Genomic DNA, 21,125 nt, shown 5'->3' on the forward strand with positions numbered 1-21,125 from the left:
CCCCACTCATGTCCAACTCATGTACCCCTGCACCCCCACCCCCCCGCACTGTGGGGCACCTGCCAGCAGGCCCCCACTCATGTCCAACTCATGTACCCCTGCACCCCCACCCCCAGCACTGTGGGGCACCTGCCAGCAGGCCCCCACTCATGTCCAACTCATGTACCCCTGCACCCCTCAGCACTGTGGGGCACCTGCCAGCAGGCCCCCACTCATGTCCAACTCATGTACCCCTGCACCCCCAGCCCCCAGCACTGTGGGGCACCTGCCAGCAGGCCCCCACTCATGTCCAACTCATGTACCCCGGCACCCCCACCCCCCAGCACTGTGGGGCACCTGCCAGCAGGCCCCCACCCATGTCCAACTCATGTTCTCCAGCCAACATGTCATCACAATCTAGATCCCTGGTCCCTATGGTCAGCCTCCAAATGCAAAACACCCACCCGAGTATTGCATCCACCCACTCATAATTGGCAATTACATGACAGAACACCAATTGCAAGTTCCGAAACAAACACATTTCCCTCACATACACCCAATGGGTGTCAGTGAATCTGAAAAGCCATTTCATGATATGCATTAAACCAATGAGATGATACTACACATTGAAGTGTGATAAAAAAATATGTATTGAAGCAAACATAAATAGAATCAAAAATAAAGAAACAGAAATGGGAATGTACAAAAATGAAAAGAAGCATGTCCGTGAAAAAAAGCAAAACCAAAAATAAAAATCCAAAGTAATGGTGTCCAAAGTCACTGTCCAGAAAACAAAATCCAATGGGAAATAAAATAGAAAGCGATTGCTCCATGATGAAAATGCGAAAGAAAAATACAATCCAACAGTGAACTATGTACATACAAACAAGTCAGGGTCCATTATCCCAACAAAAGAAAGGAAACCTATCTAACTACACTGACTAATAAAATAAACTATATACAAAAATGAGGCCAATGTCCGAAAGGTCCAAAATAAATCCCAAAAAAAATGAAACCTAACACTACTTACATAACTATGTACAAGGGCAGTGGGCTAGTTTGACGGCTCACTTGTGGATGTCCCGGGCCAGGGCATCATCGAACTCCTGCTCAATGTCCCGGAGGCGGTCCTCCTCCATGGCCCCTAGGGTCCGCAGGGCCGTCGACGTATCCACCTCAAAACCCCTGCGGATTGCCTCGAGGCACTCGGCCCGCCTCAGGGCCCTCCGCATGGAGTTCTCCGCCCTGACCATTGTGAGCCGTGCCTCTTCTGCCCGCTGCCGCTCCGCATCTATGGCGTGGCCAAACCGCTGCCACACGGAAGACATTCTCTGTCCTGGGTCCTCCTGCCCTCTGGCCAATGCCTGCCCCTCCGATGTTGAAGGCCCCGAGCCTTCATGGCTCCCACCACGTTGCTGCTGCTGCTGTGCCTCTGCCCGTGCACTGCCTCCTGCTGCCTGCACATCATCCGCCGGCTGGGGTGCAGTCGCTGACGTGGCCACCCCTGCTGGACGTCCGACTCCCGACTGTGGCAGGGATGCCTCCTCCACCAGCCTGGCCGCACTGTCAGAGGCAGATCCACAGGGCACCCAGGTGACTGATGCGTGGGAAGATGGCATGGAGGACGACTGGTGCATAGGGGGTTCAGTTGAGGAGGGGGTCGTAGCAAGCCCCATCATACAGAGGAATCCGGCCTGGGCGACCTGTCCCAGCAGGCTGACGTGGTCAACGAGCCATTCGAGATGACATGCAGTCTCCTCATGAAAAGACTGTAGGTCACCTCGCATGGCCTGTTGACGCAACGCCACACCACTCAGAACAGGCTCAACCCGGACCCGGATAGCCACGTCCGCAGGCAGAGGAAGGCCAGTTGTCGTGAGCTCATCCGCTGCCTGAAAACGGGTCTGAACCTAGGCATCCCTGCTGGTGCAAGATGATGCAGGGACAGGATTGCACACAGGCACCTCCGCGGCAGCCTGTGCTGCCTCCTGTCCCTGGTCCTGCACTGCACCACTAGCACCAGTGGGATCCCCACCTCCAGACCCCGTCTCTGTTGCTTGCACGGCCTCCTCCTCCACCAAACCCCCCACCAACCTGGATGACTCCGTGCCATCTTCTCCCGTTGGGCCCTGTGGGGTCCCAGCTGCCCCTTTTGCTGCCGAGGAGTCCAACTCCAACCTCCGCCTCTTGGACCTCCCCCCGGCAGCTGCGGCCTGGGACGCGGCACCGGACTCCTCACTCCCCGACGACATGACAACATGGGAGGGGAGCCGGGCCTTGCGCCTCCGGTTGGCAGTGGGATCCCCGCCGCTGTGCTCCACAGCACCTTCTCCGCCCTCTTCATCAGTTGACGCTGCAGACAGGGAGAAATAAAACACAGGCATCAGGGCACTGTACAATGGACACATACACACATGACAGTTGTACATGAGTGGCATTGGCAAACCTCAGACATGTCATCACAATCCCCAACACACATGCCATTTCAACTCGCACACATGAGCCATACCACAGCCATATCGCAACTGCCAGCACCATCCATACACATACAACAGCATGAGCAGGCAAAGGTGAGCCAGACATCACATGCAACACAGGAAGTGCACCACACATGTACACACACCACCACACTTGCATGCATGTGTACACCTCTGCCAATTGTCGCAGTGTTCAGATGGGCATCCATGTCACATCTGCCCATCAGGCTTCCACATACCGCTGTCACATGCATCCATGTTGCATCACTCTTGCACCCTTGTCAAATACACACACATGCACATGTACACAGTGCTGATACATGCAGCTGAAAACAACATACATGGGTGACATCACGGACATGTCTACTTACATACACATTCATCCAAACATGTGTGCCCACACAACTGCATTTGGCATGCAAGCCTACACACACAAGCACCATCCATGTCTCACACATTCCAGCCCTTGCATGTGTTAGCCCCACGGCCCTGTACACCCCCACCCATACTCGACCCCATACAAACAGATGTGCAACCTGCACACTACTGAAAAATCACCACACGCACAGCTCACAATCAGGATGCATGTACACTTACCGCTCGACTCCAGACGGGTCAGCCTCTCATGGACCTGGACGTGAAGCGCTGGGGATATGCGTTCCAGGACCCTCATCTGTTCTTCCGACAAGTGGCCCCGGCGCCCCTTGGCATCCGCTGCCTTCAAGAGGCGCCGGGCCTTGTTCAGGGTCCTGGACCTGAAGTCCTCCCAGCGCTTCTTGACATGTTGGAAGTCGCAGACTGCCACCCCCTCCGCGTTGATGGCAGTCACGATGTCAGTCCAGATCCGAGTCCGTCCTTCCTTGTCGGCGCGGGAACTTCCAAAGAGGGCATCATACTGCCCCAGGACTTGCTCCACCAGGACACCAACTTCGGTGGCACTGAAGCTGGTGCCCCTCTGCCTCTCTGGCCGAGGGTTGTCAGTGGTCTCAGATGGTGTTTGCCCCGACATGAAAACCCCAGAGGCAGGAGTGGGTGGGCAACTGGGTCCTGGGGCTGGGCTGTGGAGCGATGGAATCCCAGTCGGGAGTCTTCGGTTCCAGCAGGGGTGGTCACAGCAACAGCACCCCTGGCTGATGTGCAGGCAGCAAATGGCAGGGCACATGGGCAGCAGGCAGTTAGGCAGCAGCAGATGGCAGGTGGGAGCGTGCTCGGGGCTCTGGGGGGCAGTAGTTCGGCCTTCTGGGCAGGAGCGTGGTCTTCCGTGTGCGTGGCCAGCTTGATACGGAGTGATTTGGCCCGTGAAAATCCTGCACGTCTGCGTGTAAATCGAGGAAAGGCCCTAAGCGCGTATGCACGTCAGCACGCATATGCGATTTCATTGGACCAAAGGCCCTTACCTTTCCCTCATTACACGTGATGACAGAGCACACGTGGATTTCCACCAATCGCGTGTGGAACTTCCTGCGCACCCCCAGTAATACACGTACCCAGGCCAATCGCGTGTACGCTCACTTCCCTCCGATTACACGCGATGACACTCGGACGTACAGTTTTACCACGTGTGCTCGCATATGCGATTTCATTGGCCCAAAGGCCACCATGCGCAGCTGTGACGTCACGCGCATGGCCGTAGAGAATGGCGCGTGTAAAAATGAAGAGATACACGTCCGAGTGTCAAAGCACGTAATTGGTGGAAATGGCCTCATTGCGTATGGGCGTCTGTGACATGTGTATAAAAGGTACGTGTAGAACGCCATTTCCTTGTATGTGCTTTTCGTGGAGAGCGAGTGTGTGAAATCTGTACTTCTTGTCGGTTCACACGCGATTTACTTCACGGCGTTTCCAGTTCGTACTCCCTGTTACCTCTGACAGTTTTTTCTCTTTTCTTCTTTTTCCTGGGCCTGTTTCCTCAGACAGCTTCCCTACTACTGTTGTCCTGTCTCCTCAGACAGCGTACAATTCTTCTTTTGGCGGGGGTGTTGCCAACGCGCACACGCGCATATTTTTCACGCTTTTGTTCCTGGCAGACGGTGAGCCGCGCACGTATCTAACATCTGTGCTTGCCCCTTGTGTCGCGTACCCCTTCAGAGGTCATTCTAGGCTGCGTGTGACACGCATACGTTCATTCTTGTGTTCCTGGGTGCCACAGCGTAGTGCAGGTTTATTTTTCCATGCACGTGGTCTAGGAGGGGTTGCGTGCACCTTACTTCCCTTTTTTGGGGTGCCTGTGCGTTGCGTGACCCGTCATCTTTCCCCATCTGGTACCCAAGCCCTTTGACCCCCAATTGCCCAGGACAATAGTTCACATCAACTCCCATACGCACAATAACATCAGTGCCATGGCTGGGAGGCGAACAAGCCGTAAGGGTGGCAAGGGTGGCAAAGGTGGCCGAGGCCCAAGTGGTGGCTGTGGTGGATCCGGTAGGGGACGTGGCCGTGACTTGCAGGGTGCCCCTAGCCCCCCCATGTGTGGAGGAGCAGTCAGGGACACCCATGCCCCTCCCCCCCCCTGGTTGAGGTTACCGTGGCTGACACCATCCATGCTCAGCCCTTGTTGGACCAGCCCACTGTGGAACCAGACCTGGCACAGGGTGACTCCATGGCTGACTTCCAGGTCAGCAGGTCTAGGCCACGTGCGCCGGTGAACGTTGGTGTCATCAGGCCACGTGGATCAGGGGCAGCTAGGTCATCTGCTGCCCCGCGTAGGCAGGCTGGGGAGGCTGCAGGGGCAGCTGCGGCTCCATCCACCCCACCTCCCACACACCCAGCCAGGACAATGTCGGTCCAAGTCCATCATGCTGACATTCCCCCTGACACCATCACACTTGAGATAATGCCTGCACCAACTCCCATGCTGAGTGTGCAATCCCACGTTCCTGCCCCTAGTGTCCAGAGCGGCGCAGGACACTCCGGATCCCCACCACCTTCCAAGCGGAAGAGGAAGAGTGCTCGTCCAGTAGAGGCTGATGCCCCAGACACGGCTACACAGTCCGGCCCGTCAAGGAAGCCCAGCTTCAATGATGCCGAACTGAATGCACTTGTAGAGTATGTGTCCGCACATGACCGCGAAATGGTGATTGTTGCAGGATCCAAGACCACACCTGCACAACGTCAGGCACACTGGCAGAACATTGCGGACATCATAAGTGCCCTTGGAATCGTGAGGCGCACAGCTAATGATTGCTACAAGCGCTGGAATGACCTGAAGCGCAGGGCAAAGAATAAACTGGCCTCAAGTCATGCCGCAATTCTAGTGACTGGAGGTGGGTCTCCAGCAGACGACATAGAACTCACTCCACATGAGCAGGTTGCTGGGACCTACATCACGGAGGAACAGATCCAAGGCGTGGGAGTAGTGGCAGATTACGAGGCATTGTCCGGTGAGTACACATGCATGTGTGTGTCATCCATGTGCATGTTGTGTGTGGGAGGGCTTCTGTTTGGGTGCCAGGGGAGGGTGTGTGTGCCTGAGTGGTTCGGCTCACCCATGTGCCTCTTCCTAAACATTCTTGGCACCAGCATTTGGGTATGGCAGCATCCCTTCGGCCAACATTAGACATCCAGCCCAACACCACGCCAGTTGCCCTTGGAGTGTCATCTTGCCACTACACTGTTGCTTATTTACCTCTGTTTATTCAGGCAGATTGTTTGCATACCACCACTTTTACTCTGGATTTCTCAGTCCTATTATCACATGTTTGTCATGGCTATGGTACAGTGGACTGGCTCAGTTTCGTGGACATGATTAGTTTGGGCATGTCCCTGTGCTATACGACCATTTTCGACTGGCAGCTGCATGTTAAACATTAGAACCATTACAATGAAAATAATCAATCATATGAACAAACTGGACTGAATGAACAATTGGTGACCTCCTCTCCCTCTTCACTTCGTGGCCAGGGTACATGCCATCTGTGTGATGGCATGTGTATTTGACCTGCCAATCACTGGCCAATGTGTGATGGCACTGCTAGGCAGCATGCAGCAAATGTGTTCACCTTCCATCTTGGTGTCATCAATGTCTGGCATCTGCCTCCCCATCACACGCAGTGACGGTGCATGCATGGGAGTTTTTTAGTCATGTGGGATATGTGTCAATCAAGTACTGTTTCTGTAGCCTCTCAACCCTCATTGTGTGCCATAGTGCTAATGCCTGTTTCCATTTGTTTTCTTTTATATCTTTGCAGGGGAAGATGCACCTGATACTGCTGGGGTTGTGGAGATGGTGCAGACCCAGGAGGGGTCTGAGGGCCGACCGACCACCAGTGAGGGACGTGGTGTGGTGGTGGGTGAGAACCCACAACTGCTGCAGATCGTGCTCTCAAGGGGTGTCTCTGGCTGCACCTCCCCTGAGCTGTACTCAGGTGTTGATTCGGATGATGAGACCTACGTGCCGTCGCAGGTGAGTGTTCCTGGGAGGGATTCTGTTCTGTCCGACCCACCTGCACCAGGGTTAGAACCCCCAATGGGGATGTCAGTGTTGGCAGGTACACCTTTGGTGGTTACGGATGCAGGGTCACACTCCGCGACATCTGATTCTGTTCCTGGGCCAGCAGATCAGAGGGGGAATGCAGTCCTGCAGCCTCAGGCAGTGCCGGCACAGCAAGGCGCAGTTCGCCTTGCCCCAGACAGGTGTGGTGTCCGCCGACGTGGTGGCCGTACGCCACCTGGCAATACCGCATGGGAGCAATCCATTTACGGTATGGCAACCCAACAGGCAGCATCATCAGAGATGATGGCTCAGGCCATGGATAGGGTGGCCACTTCCATTGTCCCCTCCGAAAGGCTGATGGAGCGACTACAGCAGGCAACCGACTCCATCTGCCAGTCACACAGGGAGGACATGTTGGCGTCCGACAGGGACAGGGGGGCGGCACTGGCGACTCTGGAGGAAGCCATCTCCATAGAGTCCCAGGGCCACAGGGAAGCCCCGAGGCTGGAACTCCTTCACCTCAGGACGACTCTTGTTGAGCTTGAGGCTTCAACAAACCGAAGGACAGAACAGCAGCTGGAGCGTCTCACCCGTACGCTCTCAGCTGAGATGCAGGCAACTAGGGCGGAGGTCCGGACATCCCGTGAGTTGTTGCATGGGGACCTCCGCACACTCATCCTCCAGAACGAGAGCTACCACACCCGCATGCTTGCAGCCATGGAGGAACAGACTAGGGCTTTGCGTGGGCTGCCTCCCATAGTGCCACCACCTCCAGATGCAGCTGCAGAGGGTGAGAATAGCGACAGCAGTGATACTCCCACAATAGGGTAGCCGTGTAGGCCATGAGCCCATGGAGGTGTTTTTTTTTCGCAAGATCCACACAGGTGGGTTTTGGTGTGCACCCTGTCCTCGGACCTCCTGGGTGGCCTCCCCAACCACCCTGGGCCCATTAATGGCCATTTTTTATCTATTTATTTATTTCTTTATTTTTTTATTTTTTTTGGGACAGTGTGTTGCCTTGTGTGGCTCCCGTGGGCATACGCTACATTGTGGCTGGCCACATGCAGGCTTGTCATGGATTTGATTCAGATGCTTGGGTTTTTGTCACACACACCCCTCCTGCTTCCCGTTTCCATGGGCTTGCAAAGGGTGTGCCCAAGTGACATTGACGTACATGGTGACATTGGACTCCCATGAGCTGTGTGGGCAGTCTGTAGTCAATACTGTGTATACATTCATAGTGCATATTGTTGCTGTATTGTACACTGCGTGGTGTATTGATATGTGCCTCTGCATCCATCTCATCCTCCATATTTGCAGGTCCATTCCTCATGTCTTCACAATGCGGTCCACCTTGGAACTGGAGTCCATGTTGTAAGCAGTGCACCTACACTCTTGCGTGGCGCTAACACTGTATACTTGCAAGTGTTCGGAGGGCTGTCATCATCAGGTGGTGAGGCTAGCTAATTTTTAAGTCTGTAATGTCATGTTTAAGGTAGGTTGGAGGTTGTGTAGGTGATTGGTATTCTTGGTAAGTATTTGGTAATGTGGGCTGTAGGTCCTGCATTACTATGCGCATTTCATGTGAGGACAGGTTTCCATTAGTGACACTGTAGCTGCTGACACTTGGGGCATGCTGTGGGGATTCATTTCTTTCCTCTCACATTGCATGACATGCCATGGTGTGTTGTGTGGCCGTGCCGTGGAGGGGGTGGGTGGCATGGCACTGTTTTCATGTAGTATTTTGCAAGTGGGTATTCATTTCTGCAGCATGGAAGTGTCTTTTCATGACACTGCATTGGTGGTGTTTGTGTAGGTAGGGATGCACACATTGTGACACTTCCACATGAACAATCTCAGGCTGCTATGGTTCTGACAGTTGACAGTCCCTTTGTTCGTCTTAATTGTCAGGTCGAGTCATCATTGCTTATCAGATGGTATGTGCCAGGCCTGTGTGCACTCCACTGGGGTGTGATTTCTATGTGAAGTAATTAGCCACCAGCTGCGTACGGGCTGCCTCACCCCGTGCCCTCTCCCCTCCCATGCGCAGCGGGCGTGCATGTGGTTGGGGATGTGGGGGCTCCACCATGTCCACCGCCAGGCCCCGGCGTGTTGCAACATTGTGCAGGACACATGCTGCCACTATGATCCTGCACACTACTGAGGGCGCATATAACAGCTGCCCGCCAGACCGGTCAAGGGAGCGAAAGCTTGACTTGAGCACTCCTAATGTGCGCTCCACTATGCCCCGGGTTGCAATATGGGCTGTGTTGTATCTTACCTCTGGAGGCGTGATGGGGTTCCGAATTGGCGTCATCATGTGGGTGCTCAGAGGGTAGGCACTGTCCCCTGGTGAGGAGGTGATGGGTATCATTAGTGGGGTAGTGATATAACTCTGCATCTGACATGCATGCATGTGCAGTGGCATTCATACTCACCAAGCAGCCATGTATCACCATGCCGGCCAGCTTCTAGGTCCCGGCTTAGGGTAGACATTCGGTAAATGAAGCTGTCGTGGGTGGACCCTGGATAGATGGCATATACTGAGGTGATGATTCCCTTAGCATTACATACTACCTGCACGTTGATGGAATGCCAGTGCTTGCGGTTCCTATAGATGTGCTCAGATGCCCTGGGGGGACGTAGTGCCACATGGGTGTAGTCAATGGCACCTAGCACTTTTGGAAATTGTGCCACACCGTAGAAATCGAGGGTGGCAGCCTGCCTTTCTGCAGGTGTCCTGGGCAGGTATATGTGCCTACGGACTGTTGGCTGTGCAGTGATGATGTTCAAGACCTGGTGTAGGCAGCGTGACTGCGTGGCCTGTGACACCCCACCCACTATGGCACTTGTCCGCTGAAATGATCCTGTGGCCAAGAAGTGCAGTACATTGAGGACCTTCTCCAGGGGGCTGAGTGCTTGGGAGCACAGGGTGGGTGATGTGAGGTCATCCTCCCACTCACTGACCAGGTCCAGTATTATGTGTGGGGGAAACCTGTACCTCCCATACACCTGGTCATCAGGCATCCCAAAAAGGCTGGTTCTGGGAGTGAAAATTCGGGCCCTCACTATCCTCCTCCTCCTCCTTTGGTAACCCACGGTCACTGCTGCTAGGAATGGTATATTCATCCTGGCGTATGAGCTTGTTTGTTGTTTGCGCACACTTTTATGCTGCGCGGGTCGACTTACGTCTGCTTCATGCTGGCGTACGTGTTTCAGGATTGGACCCTTTTTCGGCACGTCGTAGGCGAACGTGTGAATTTCCCCACCCACACCAGGAATACACGTAGCACGCTCTCACAGGCACAGTCACGGGTAAATATTCCCGCCCACCCCTGGAATACATGTAACCCACTCTCACAGGCCCAATCGCGTGTGGAAGTTCACGCGCACCCCGAAGTACACGTACCCAGGCAAATCGCGTGTGGAAGTTCACGCGCACCCCGAAGTACACGTACAATCGCGTGTGGAACTTCACGCGCACCCCGTAGTACACGTACACAGGCAAATCGCGTGTGGAAGTTCACGCGCACCCCGAAGTACATGTACCCAGGCAAATAGCACGGCTGGGGGGTGGGGGTGGTGGTAGACATGGGTGGGGGCCTGGTGGAGGCTGCCCCTGCACTGCTGGGGGGTGGGGGTGGTGGGAGACATGAGTGGGGGCCTGGTGGAGGCTGCCCCTGGTGGCTGGGGGGTGGGGGTGCAGGGGGACATGAGTTGTACATGAGTGGGGGCCTGCTGGCAGGTGCCCATGGTGCTGGGGGGTGGGGGTGGTGGGAGACATGAGTGGGGGCCTAGTGGGGGCTTCCCCTGGTGGCTGGGGGGTGGGGGTGGTGGTAGACATGGGTGGGGGCCTGGTGGAGGCTGCCCCTGCACTGCTGGGGGTGGTGGGTTACATGAGTGGGGGCCTGGTGGAGGCTGCCCCTGCACTGCTGGGGGGTGGGGGTGGTGGGAGACATGAGTGGGGGCCTGGTGGAGACTGCCCCTGGTGGCTGGGGGGTGGGGGTGCAGGGGGACATGAGTTGGACATGAGTGGGGGCCTGCTGGCAGGTGCCCCACAGTGCTGGGGGGTGGGGGTGGTGGTGGGAGACATCAGTGGGGGCCTGGTGGAGGCTGCCCCTGCACTGCGGGGGGGTGGGGGTAATAGGGGACATGGTTGGGGGCCTGGTGGAGGCTGCCCCTGGTGGCTGGGGGGTGGGGGTGGTGGGAGACATGAGTGGGGGCCTGGTGGAGGCTGCCCCTGGTGGCTAGCGGGTGGGGGTAGTGGGAGACATGAGTGGGGGCCTGGTGGAGGCTGCCCCTGGTGGCTGGGGGGTGGGGGTGGTGGTAGACATGGGTGGGGGCCTGGTGGAGGCTGCCCCTGCACTGCTGGGGGGTGGGGGTGGTGGGAGACATGAGTGGGGGCCTGGTGGAGGCTGCCCCTGGTGGCTGGGGTGTGGGGGTGCAGGGGGACATGAGTGGGGGCCTGCTGGCAGGTGCACCACAGTGCTGGGGGGTGGGGGTGGTGGGAGACATGAGTGGGGGCCTGGTGGGGGCTGCCCCTGGTGGCTGGGGGGTGGGGGTGGTGGTAGACATGGGTGGGGGCCGGGTGGAGGCTGCCCCTGCACTGCTGGGGGGTGGGGGTGGTGGGTGACATGAGTGGGGGCCTGGTGGAGGCTGCCGCTGGTGGCTTGGGGTGGTGGGAGACATGAGTGGGGGCCTGGTGGAGGCTGCCCCTGGTGGCTGGGGGGTGGGGGTGGTGGGAGACATGAGTGGGGGCCTGGTGGAGGCTGCCCCTGGTGGCTGGGGGGTGGGGGTGGTGGGAGACATGAGTGGGGGCCTGGTGGAGGCTGCCCCTGGTGGCTGGGGGTGGTGGTAGACATGGGTGGGGGCCTGGTGAAGGCTGCCACTGCACTGCTGGGGGGTGGGGGTGGTGGGAGACATGAGTGGGGGCCTGGTGGAGGCTGCCCCTGGTGGCTGGGGGGTGGGGGTGCAGGGGGACATGAGTTGGACATGAGTGGGGGCCTGGTGGAGGCTGCCCCTGGTTGCTGGGGGTGGTGGTAGACATGGGTGGGGGCCTGGTGAAGGCTGCCACTGCACTGCTGGTGGCTTGGGGTGGTGGGAGACATGAGTGGGGGCCTGGTGGAGGCTGCCCCTGGTGGCTGGGGGGTGGGGGTGGTGGGAGACATGAGTGGGGGCCTGGTGGAGGCTGCCCCTGGTGGCTGGGGGGTGGGGGTGGTGGGAGACATGAGTGGGGGCCTGGTGGAGGCTGCCCCTGGTGGCTGGGGGTGGTGGTAGACATGGGTGGGGGCCTGGTGAAGGCTGCCACTGCCCTGCTGGGGGTGGGGGTGGTGGGAGACATGAGTGGGGGCCTGGTGGAGGCTGCCCCTGCACTGCTGGCGGGTGGGGGTGGTGGGTGACATGAGTGGGGGCCTGGTGGAGGCTGCCCCTGCACTGCTGGGGGGTGGGGGTGGTGGGTGACATGAGTGGGGGCCTGGTGGAGACTGCCCCTGGTGGCTGGGGGGTGGGGGTGGTGGGAGACATGAGTGGGGGCCTGGTGGAGGCTGTCCCTGGTGGCTGGGGGGTGGGGGTGGTGGGAGACATGAGTGGGGGCCTGGTGGAGGCTGCCCCTGGTGGCTGGGGGGTGGGGGTGGTGGGAGACATGAGTGGGGGCCTGGTGGAGGCTGCCCCTGGTGGCTGGGGGTGGTGGTAGACATGGGTGGGGGCCTGGTGGAGGCTGCCCCTGCACTGCTGGGGCGTCGGGGTGGTGGGAGACATGAGTGGGGGCCTGGTGGAGGCTGCCCCTGGTGGCTGGGGGGTGGGGGTGCAGGGGGACATGAGTTGGACATGAGTGGGGGCCTGCTGGCAGGTGCACCACAGTGCTGGGGGGTGGGGGTGGTGGGAGACATGAGTGGGGGCGTGGTGGAGGCTGCCCCTGGTGGCTGGGGGGTGGGGGTGGTGGTAGACATGGGCGGGGGCCTGGTGGAGGCTGCCCCTGCACTGCTGGGGGTGGGGGTGGTGGGTGACATGAGTGGGGGCCTGGTGGAGGCTGCCCCTGCACTGCTGGGGGGTGGGGGTGGTGGGTGACATGAGTGGGGGCCTGGTGGAGGCTGCCCCTGGTGGCTGGGGGGGTGGGGGTGGTGGGAGACATGAGTGGGGGCCTGGTGGAGGCTGCCCCTGGTGGCTGGGGGGTGGGGGTGGTGGGAGACATGAGTGGGGGCCTGGTGGAGGCTGCCCCTGGTGGCTGGGGGGTGGGGGTGGTGGGAGACATGAGTGGGGGCCTGGTGGAGGCTGCCCCTGGTGGCTGGGGGTGGTGGTAGACATGGGTGGGGGCCTGGTGGAGGCTGCCCCTGCACTGCTGGGGGTTGGGGGTGGTGGGAGACATGAGTGGGGGCCTGGTGGAGGCTGCCCCTGGTGGCTGGGGGGTGGGGGTGCAGGGGGACATGAGTGGGGGCCTGCTGGCAGGTGCACCACAGTGCTGGGGGGTGGGGGTGCTGGAAGACATGAGTGGGGGCCTGGTGGAGGCTGCCCCTGCACTGCTGGGGGGTGGGGGTGGTGGGTGACATGAGTGGGGGCCTGGTGGAGGCTGCCCCTGCACTGCTGGGGGGTGGGGGTGGGTGACATGAGTGAGGGCCTGGTGGAGGCTGCCCCTGGTGGCTGGGGGGTGGGGGTGGTGGGAGACATGAGTGGGGGCCTGGTGGAGGCTGCCCCTGCACTGCTGGGGGTGGGGGTGGTGGGAGACATGAATGGGGGCCTGGTGGAGGCTGCCCCTGGTGGCTGGGGGGTGGGGGTGCAGGGGGACATGAGTTGGACATGAGTGGGGGCCTGCTGGCAGGTGCACCACAGTGCTGGGGGGTGGGGGTGCTGGGAGACATGAGTGGGGGCCTGGTGAAGGCTGCCCCTGGTGGCTGGGGGGTGGGGGTGGTGGTAGTCATGGGTGGGGGCCTGGTGGAGGCTGCCCCTGCACTGCTGGGGGGTGGGGGTGGTGGGTGACATGAGTGGGGGCCTGGTGGATGCTGCCCCTGCACTGCTGGGGGGTGGGGGTGGTGGGAGACATGAGTGGGGGCCTGGTGGAGGCTGCCCCTGGTGGCTGGGGGGTGGGGGTGCAGGGGGCATGAGTTGGACATGAGTGGGGGCCTGCTGGCAGGTGCCCCACAGTGCTGGGGGGTGGGGGTGGTGGGAGACATGAGTGGGGGCCTGGTGGAGGCTGCCCCTGCACTGCGGGGGGTGGGGGTAATAGGGGACATGAGTGGGGGCCTGGTGGAGGCTGCCCCTGGTGGCTGAGGGGTGGGGGTGGTGGGAGACATGAGTGGGGTCTGGTGGAGGCTGCCCCTGGTGGCTGGGGGGTGGGGTGGTGGGAGACATGAGTGGGGGCCTGGTGGAGGCTGCCCCTGGTGGCTAGGGGGTGGGGGTGGTGGGAGACATGAGTGGGGGTCTGGTGGAGGCTGCCCCTGGTGGCCGGGGGGTGGGGGTGGTGGTAGACATGGGTGGGGGCCTGGTGGAGGCTGCCCCTGCACTGCTGGGGGGTGGGGGTGGAGGGAGACATGAGTGGGGGCCTGGTGGAGGCTGCCCCTGGTGGCTGGGGGGTGGGGGTGCAGGGGGACATGAGTTGGACATGAGTGGGGGCCTGCTGGCAGGTGCACCACAGTGCTGGGTGGTGGGGGTGGTGGGAGACATGAGTGGGGGCCTGGTGGAGGCTGCCCCTGGTGGCTGGGGGGTGGGGGTGGTGGTAGACATGGGTGGGGGCCTGGTGGAGGCTGCCCCTGCACTGCTGGGGGATGGGGGTGGTGGGTGACATGAGTGGGGGCCTGGTGGAGGCTGCCCCTGCACTGCTGGGGGGTGGGGGTGGTGGGAGACATGAGTGGGGGCCTGGTGGAGGCTGCCCCTGGTGGCTGGGGGGTGGGGGTGCAGGGGGACATGAGTTTGACATGAGTGGGGGCCTGCTGGCAGGTGCCCCACAGTGCTGGGGGGTGGGGATGGTGGGAGACATGAGTGGGGGCCTGGTGGAGGCTGCCCCTGCACTGCTGGGGGGTGGGGGTGGTGGGAGACATGTGTTGGTGATCAGTGGTGCAAGGTGACATGTGGGTTGGCTGATGGGCATGGCCATGGTGGATGGGTTGCCTGTGGGACATGAGCAGGGGTGCAGGGTAGTACCCTGTGGTGTGGGCTGCCTGCAGGGGCCGTGGAGGGTGTAGAGGGAACACCTGGGGGGACCCACATGGCCAAATCACGTGTAGCTTTCCCCCGCACCACTGAAATACACGTACCCTGCAGAAGTCTCGTTTGAATGTTCCGCGCACATCGGAATACACGTACCCAGGCCAATCGCGTGTGGTACTTCCCGCGCACCCCCACCTAGCCAGGCCAATCGCGTGTGGAACTTCCCGCGCACCCCTTAGTACACGTACCCAGGCCAATCGCGTGTGGGACTTCCCGCGCACCCCTGAAATCCACGTACCCGGCCAAATCGCGTGTGGAACTTGCCGCGCACCCCTGAAATCCACGTACCCAGCCAAATCGCTTGTGAAATTTCCCGCGCACCACTGGAATCCACGTAACCAGCCAAATCGCGTGTTGAACTTCCCGCGCACCCCTGCAATCCACGTACCCGGCCAAATCGCGTGTGGAACTTCCCACGCACCCCTGAAATCCACGTACCCAGCCAAATTGCATGATGAACTTCCCGCGCACCCCTGAAATCCACGTACCCAGCCAAATCGCGTGTGGAACTTCCCGCGCACCCCTGAAATCCACGTACCCAGCCAAATCGTGTGTGAATCTTCCCGCGCACCCCTGGAATCCACGTACCCAGCCAAATCGCGTGTTGAACTTCCCGCGCACCCCTGCAATCTACGTACCCGGCCAAATCGCGTGTGGAACTTCCCACGCACCCCTGAAATCCACGTACCCAGCCAAATTGCATGATGAACTTCCCGCGCACCCCTGAAATCCACGTACCCAGCCAAATCGCGTGTGGAACTTCCCGCGCACCCCTGAAATCCACGTACCCAGCCAAATCGTGTGTGAATCTTCCCGCGCACCCCTGGAATCCACGTACCCAGCCAATTCGCGTGTGAAACTTCCCGCGCACCTCGAAATACACGCACATGTTATTTTTCAGTCAGCGGGTGTCCGTGTTTGTGGGTACCCCTTTGCACGTCATTTGTCCTGGAGGGCCACAGTATAGGACATTCATCATAGCTGTATATAGGTGCTATTTGTTGGCGCACCTTTTGGCGCACATTTTTTACATGCGCAGGGACGTTACCGCCTGCTTTCTTGTGGCGGTCGTGTTTGTGCCTGTGCACTGGTTTGACCGTGCGCTGTTTTGCCCTATTCGATTCCATGAATACGTGTTGTAGGCGAGCGTGTGGGCGTTCCGCGCATTTGCACCCTGTACTTCCCCCCTGATGCCCACATTTTGGCAAGTTGTTCCCCATTCCGAGTGTTACGCCCCGTGTTCCGCCTACTTTTATTGTGTGCGCCGCGCTATGTGCGATTTTCGCTGTGGACTGTGCGATTTTCGCTGTGACCTGGTGCACGCCGTTAGATGGCATGTGCGCCAACGTGCGCCGCGCTCTTTTTTAGTGCACATCAGATGGTTTTTTCGCGCACCCCTTCCATGAATCGATGTGCGCTGCTATTCGTGCGATTTTCGCACTTGCACTGCGATTTTCGCAATTCCACTGCGAATCGCACATTTTTGCCCACTTGCGCCGCGCTAATTATTCCATGAATCGGCCTCTTAATCTTTAGTGCTGGCTCTGAAAAGAACCTTTTTTAGGGGGGGTTGTAAACAAACACCTTTTTATGTTTTTTCCCATATATGAACCTCTTCCATGCATCCTTAAGATTGTAAAGGAAAATTGCATTTCTGTTATCTGTGCAGTGAACTTCACCTGGACAAATAAAACGAACACCCTGAGAATTGATATTATCATTCTCAAAATATGGCATTCCTGCAGCATATAAAAAAGCAAATACACCTTTATTGACAATCTGCCTTAATTGTTAATTTTGAGGACTGAAAAAGTGTGTTGGACATCTCCATGTGGGCCTCTGATTTATTTCTGATCAAATAATCTGCGCAGAAGGAAAAAGTTGCATTAGAATTTTAAAAAGAATCCTTCAATGCAACTTGCAAAGGAACTGGAGCCACAAACCCCAAACTGTCCCCTCTGCAATCCCCAGTTAATGAAAGACATATGCATCAGAAACTACTGTGCAACTGCCCAAGCTTTTTATTTCCAGATTCAAGAAGATCTGCATCTAACAAAACATAGTACAAGTGTTTCATATTTTGAAAAAAGTGTTCTTGATCTTTTTCACAAATATATATATATATATATATATATATATATATATATATATATATATATATATATATATATATATATATATATATATATGTTAATGGATTTTATGGCATGGCACACCCCAGCCACAGACTACTTCTACTGACACTGAAGTTGGTGCACAATAAAACATGCCTTTTTTTAAAATTATTATTTGTTTTGGTTTATTTAAACCTTTACAAAAACATTTAATCAAACAGAACATTAATTTCAAACATTACTAAAACATTAGATATAAAACAAAACAAAATCGTAACATAACAAATGAACAAGTTAAGAATCCCCAAAGAGTAGAAACAAATAGGAAATCAATAACACAGAGAATTGATTCAGTAGGGTCAAAGAATACCCCAAAAAGATCATTTAAACAAACAACAGATGACACAGTAGCTACAAATATTACTAAATCATCTAAAAGAAATCCAAACATAGCATGCCTCATCATTAAAACTATATTCCAATAATACAATTCAAGACAAAATTGGTAAATATTAACATAGGAAGTCAATAAAATAAAATCACAAAATATTCCTGAAAAATTCATTAGCATAAGTCACAAAGGTTTTTCAAGAAGGCAGTATGACGTATCCTTAGTGCAGTCGAGTTACCATGTCTCATTTGATGCCACAATAACTCTCTATTCACGCAATATGTATGCTTGACAAATTGACCAAAATATAAAATCGTTCACTAGCAAGAGCAGGGCAAATGAGTAAAATGTGCTCCAGAGTTTCCTCCATTCCCTCATGATTACACAATCTGCACCATTTCCATGTATCAGTCAACAAATTCCAATTCTTAAGTATAAAGTTTGTCTTCAACACATTTGTCCTTTCGTAAATTTCTACAGGGGTATTTATTCAAGTAACCCTCAATTTCAGGAAAACATTTCCAAAAGGAGCATGTTTGGCTGTAGATTTTGGACTTCATTACAGATCGTATAGTTTGTTGTCCATCATCACTTTTCAAAATCTTTTTCACTTTCAAAGAGTTAGACAATAATATTTCAGTAGAGACACCCAGATTAGCGAGAATCTCTTCAATATTACCCTTCATTGGATTTTGAAAAATGTTTGTATGGTCCATTCCAACTACTGCATATAAGTCCTCTACTGGATTTAAAGATTTTCTCCATAACAATATTTGTTTTCCACAAAATAATTGATTACAAGGATTGGAGGCCTAACTCATACCTAATGACCTCCATAGGTACACATTTTGTTAGAAAAAACAAAATTTCTTTCCATATTTAATTTTCCAGAGATTTTACAAAATCTGTAGAGTCCAGACCATAAAACATATCCCTTGATAACTATCAGACAAGTCAGGGTTAAAGCACAACTATTTGTTAAGACAGAAGTGAGCGCTTAACCTAGATGGCACTCCAATAGTTTAGGTTAAAAAGGGAGAGAAAAGGCAGAGCATAAAATAAAACAGTTCCCAACACTTTTAAGAGTTCAGAGCAAGGGGAGAAAGGCAGGTTATACTGTAGAGCCAAAGTTCATAGGCCAGGCACACTTTAAATGGGGCAAAGCGAAATGTGCCCAGGGTCACACGGTTTAAAGTGCCCTGAAAGTCTTTGCAGAGTGTTCAAAAGAGGTTGGGGTAAGTCAAAAATATAGTTAGAAGGCCTGGATCCAACCCAGTTTAGAAGCCAAGGATTTAAGGGTCACCTTTAGCAATCTGTAGAAAGGGAGGCCTGGCAGAACACAGTACCTTAAAGAGAAAGGAAGCTTCAGAGGGGCTAGTTGTTCCTGGCATCGGTTGAGGTTCGTGATTCCGACATGGGAAAAAAAGATCTCATCGAGGAGGAAACGTGGAGTCGTTGCACTGCACAGGGATGAAACCAGCCACGGAGTTCCCGATTAAAAGGTGCGGTCCTTTTATTCACAGTCAAAAGTGGTGAGCTTGGCTATCCGGCCGCCGGGGTACTTGGCATGGGCGATTCAATCCAAGTGACGTATTTGGAAGCAAAAAAGGGCGAACTGGTTGGTCCTACCAGCTCAAAGGGAGAAGACTCTCCAGCAGAAGATCTTCTCTTGTCTTTGGAAAAGTGGTGAGTTCATTGCAGCAGGGCTTCACCGGTGGTGTCGTCGGTTGCAGGTGGCTCAGCTTTTTCCCTCTCCAGATTCTTAGGTCCTGTGGCGACTTATGAAGTTCCATTCCCAAAGGCCCTGCCTTTATGCAGAAAAACCCCCATTCATCATCCTAGCTGTCAATCACACATGCTAAGTGGTTAGCCGGGCGGCTCACCACTGGGCCAATCAGAGTAGAGTGCGACTTGGGTTGCTAAGGCAATGCGGTCCAGGGTGCCAATTCCCCCCTCCACCCTTCCTGTGGAACCCAGACAGAGTGGCACCATTTGGAGGGCTTCTGTGGAGAAGCCCGCCAAAATAGTGGAACAAAGTGCTCGACCTTGGTCAGAGTTACAGAGACGGACACAAACGCCATTTTAGAATTGAGTTCCTGCAAAAAGACCCAACCGGTGATTTAATATTAAATAAATAAACCGGCGGTATCTTTAACATTGCACCAAAAAGTGGTGCATTTCAAATCAATGGGAAAATCCCACAGAGAATATTCCGGAGAAATATTTTGCATGGTAACCACTGCCACCAGCCAGAAAGTCGATGAGGGGGACGGGACAGTGCCCCCTCGAAAATAAACACAGGGGCAATCGAATTACCTCTTACCAGTACTTCCACAATATGATGTTTTGTACTGGTTCTGTTCACAATTTTGGACTAGTAAAGCCAATGGTGACTTTACATGCCCTGGGAGACAGTAGTCAGTCTCAGGATATGGAGTCTATGTTTGGGGGTCACTGTGACACCCATGTGGTACTGCACTGAGGGTGCTGTGTAGCACACATACAGAAAAACAGATGATACCCTATGGAGTAAAACGGAACCCCATAGCACATAAGCACATAACAAGTCAAGGACATACCTCCAATCATGTCTAAGAGTGGGAGTAAAAGAGTCTCTCTCTTAGCAGGAGTAAAAAACAAACCCCAAAAATCCAGCAAAGCTGCTGGGGGACTCACTAGGTTGGGGAAATTAGCCTTATAAGAGAATTCTCCCTAACACAATCCAATAGCAAAAAGTAATCAGTGTATGCCAACCATGCAAAAGATGTATTACCAAGTTTAGGTGCAACCAGCCCTTTTATTCATTAGTGCTTTGTTGGCCCTGCACACATAAAGGTTGAACAAAGTAGGCGCTAGCATGCAGCCTTGTCTGAGCCCATTAGGAGTATCAATATAATTCAATGATTATCTCTAAAAGATGTTTAGCTATATTCAAGTCTCTCAATAAGCACCATAGAGTAGGACGGTCCACCAGATCAAAGACTTTACTTAAGTCCATAGAAGCAACGTAAATGGGATTCCCATCTTTCATTAAAGCCCTTGATTAAAGACTTCTTAAAATTAACCCCCCTCAATCAAAGCCCATGTTTTTTTTAAAGCCAATTTGCTTGGGATCACGTATGTTGTTACATGTGATCCATTGTTGCATTTGTTCAAGTATGCGAAGATCTTTGATTCTGGTTCGGATATGGCTATTGGTCTATAACTTTCCGGAGAAAATCTAGAACCTTTTTTAAATACTGGAAGTACCAAAGCCTGTTTCCATGACTTAGGTATAGACTTAGAGTCTAAGATATCTCTATATAGTATATGCAAAATGTTGGCCCAGAGTTCAATATTGGTTATTAGAATCTTATTGGAGAGATTATTCGGGCCAGGGCAGCTGAATTTTTTCATTTCCCAATTAAGCAAGATATATTTGGAATGGAGATATTCAAGAACCATTCACAGGCTTTACTGTTATCTCCCATAAATGTTGTTGTATTACAGCAGTACATCTTGGTGAAATGTTCATGCTACCTTCTTTCACTGAT

The sequence above is a fragment of the Ambystoma mexicanum genome, chromosome 4q (assembly GCF_040938575.1).
Source record: "Ambystoma mexicanum isolate Mex_15411 chromosome 4q, UKY_AmexF1_1, whole genome shotgun sequence".
Taxonomy (NCBI): domain Eukaryota; kingdom Metazoa; phylum Chordata; class Amphibia; order Caudata; family Ambystomatidae; genus Ambystoma; species Ambystoma mexicanum.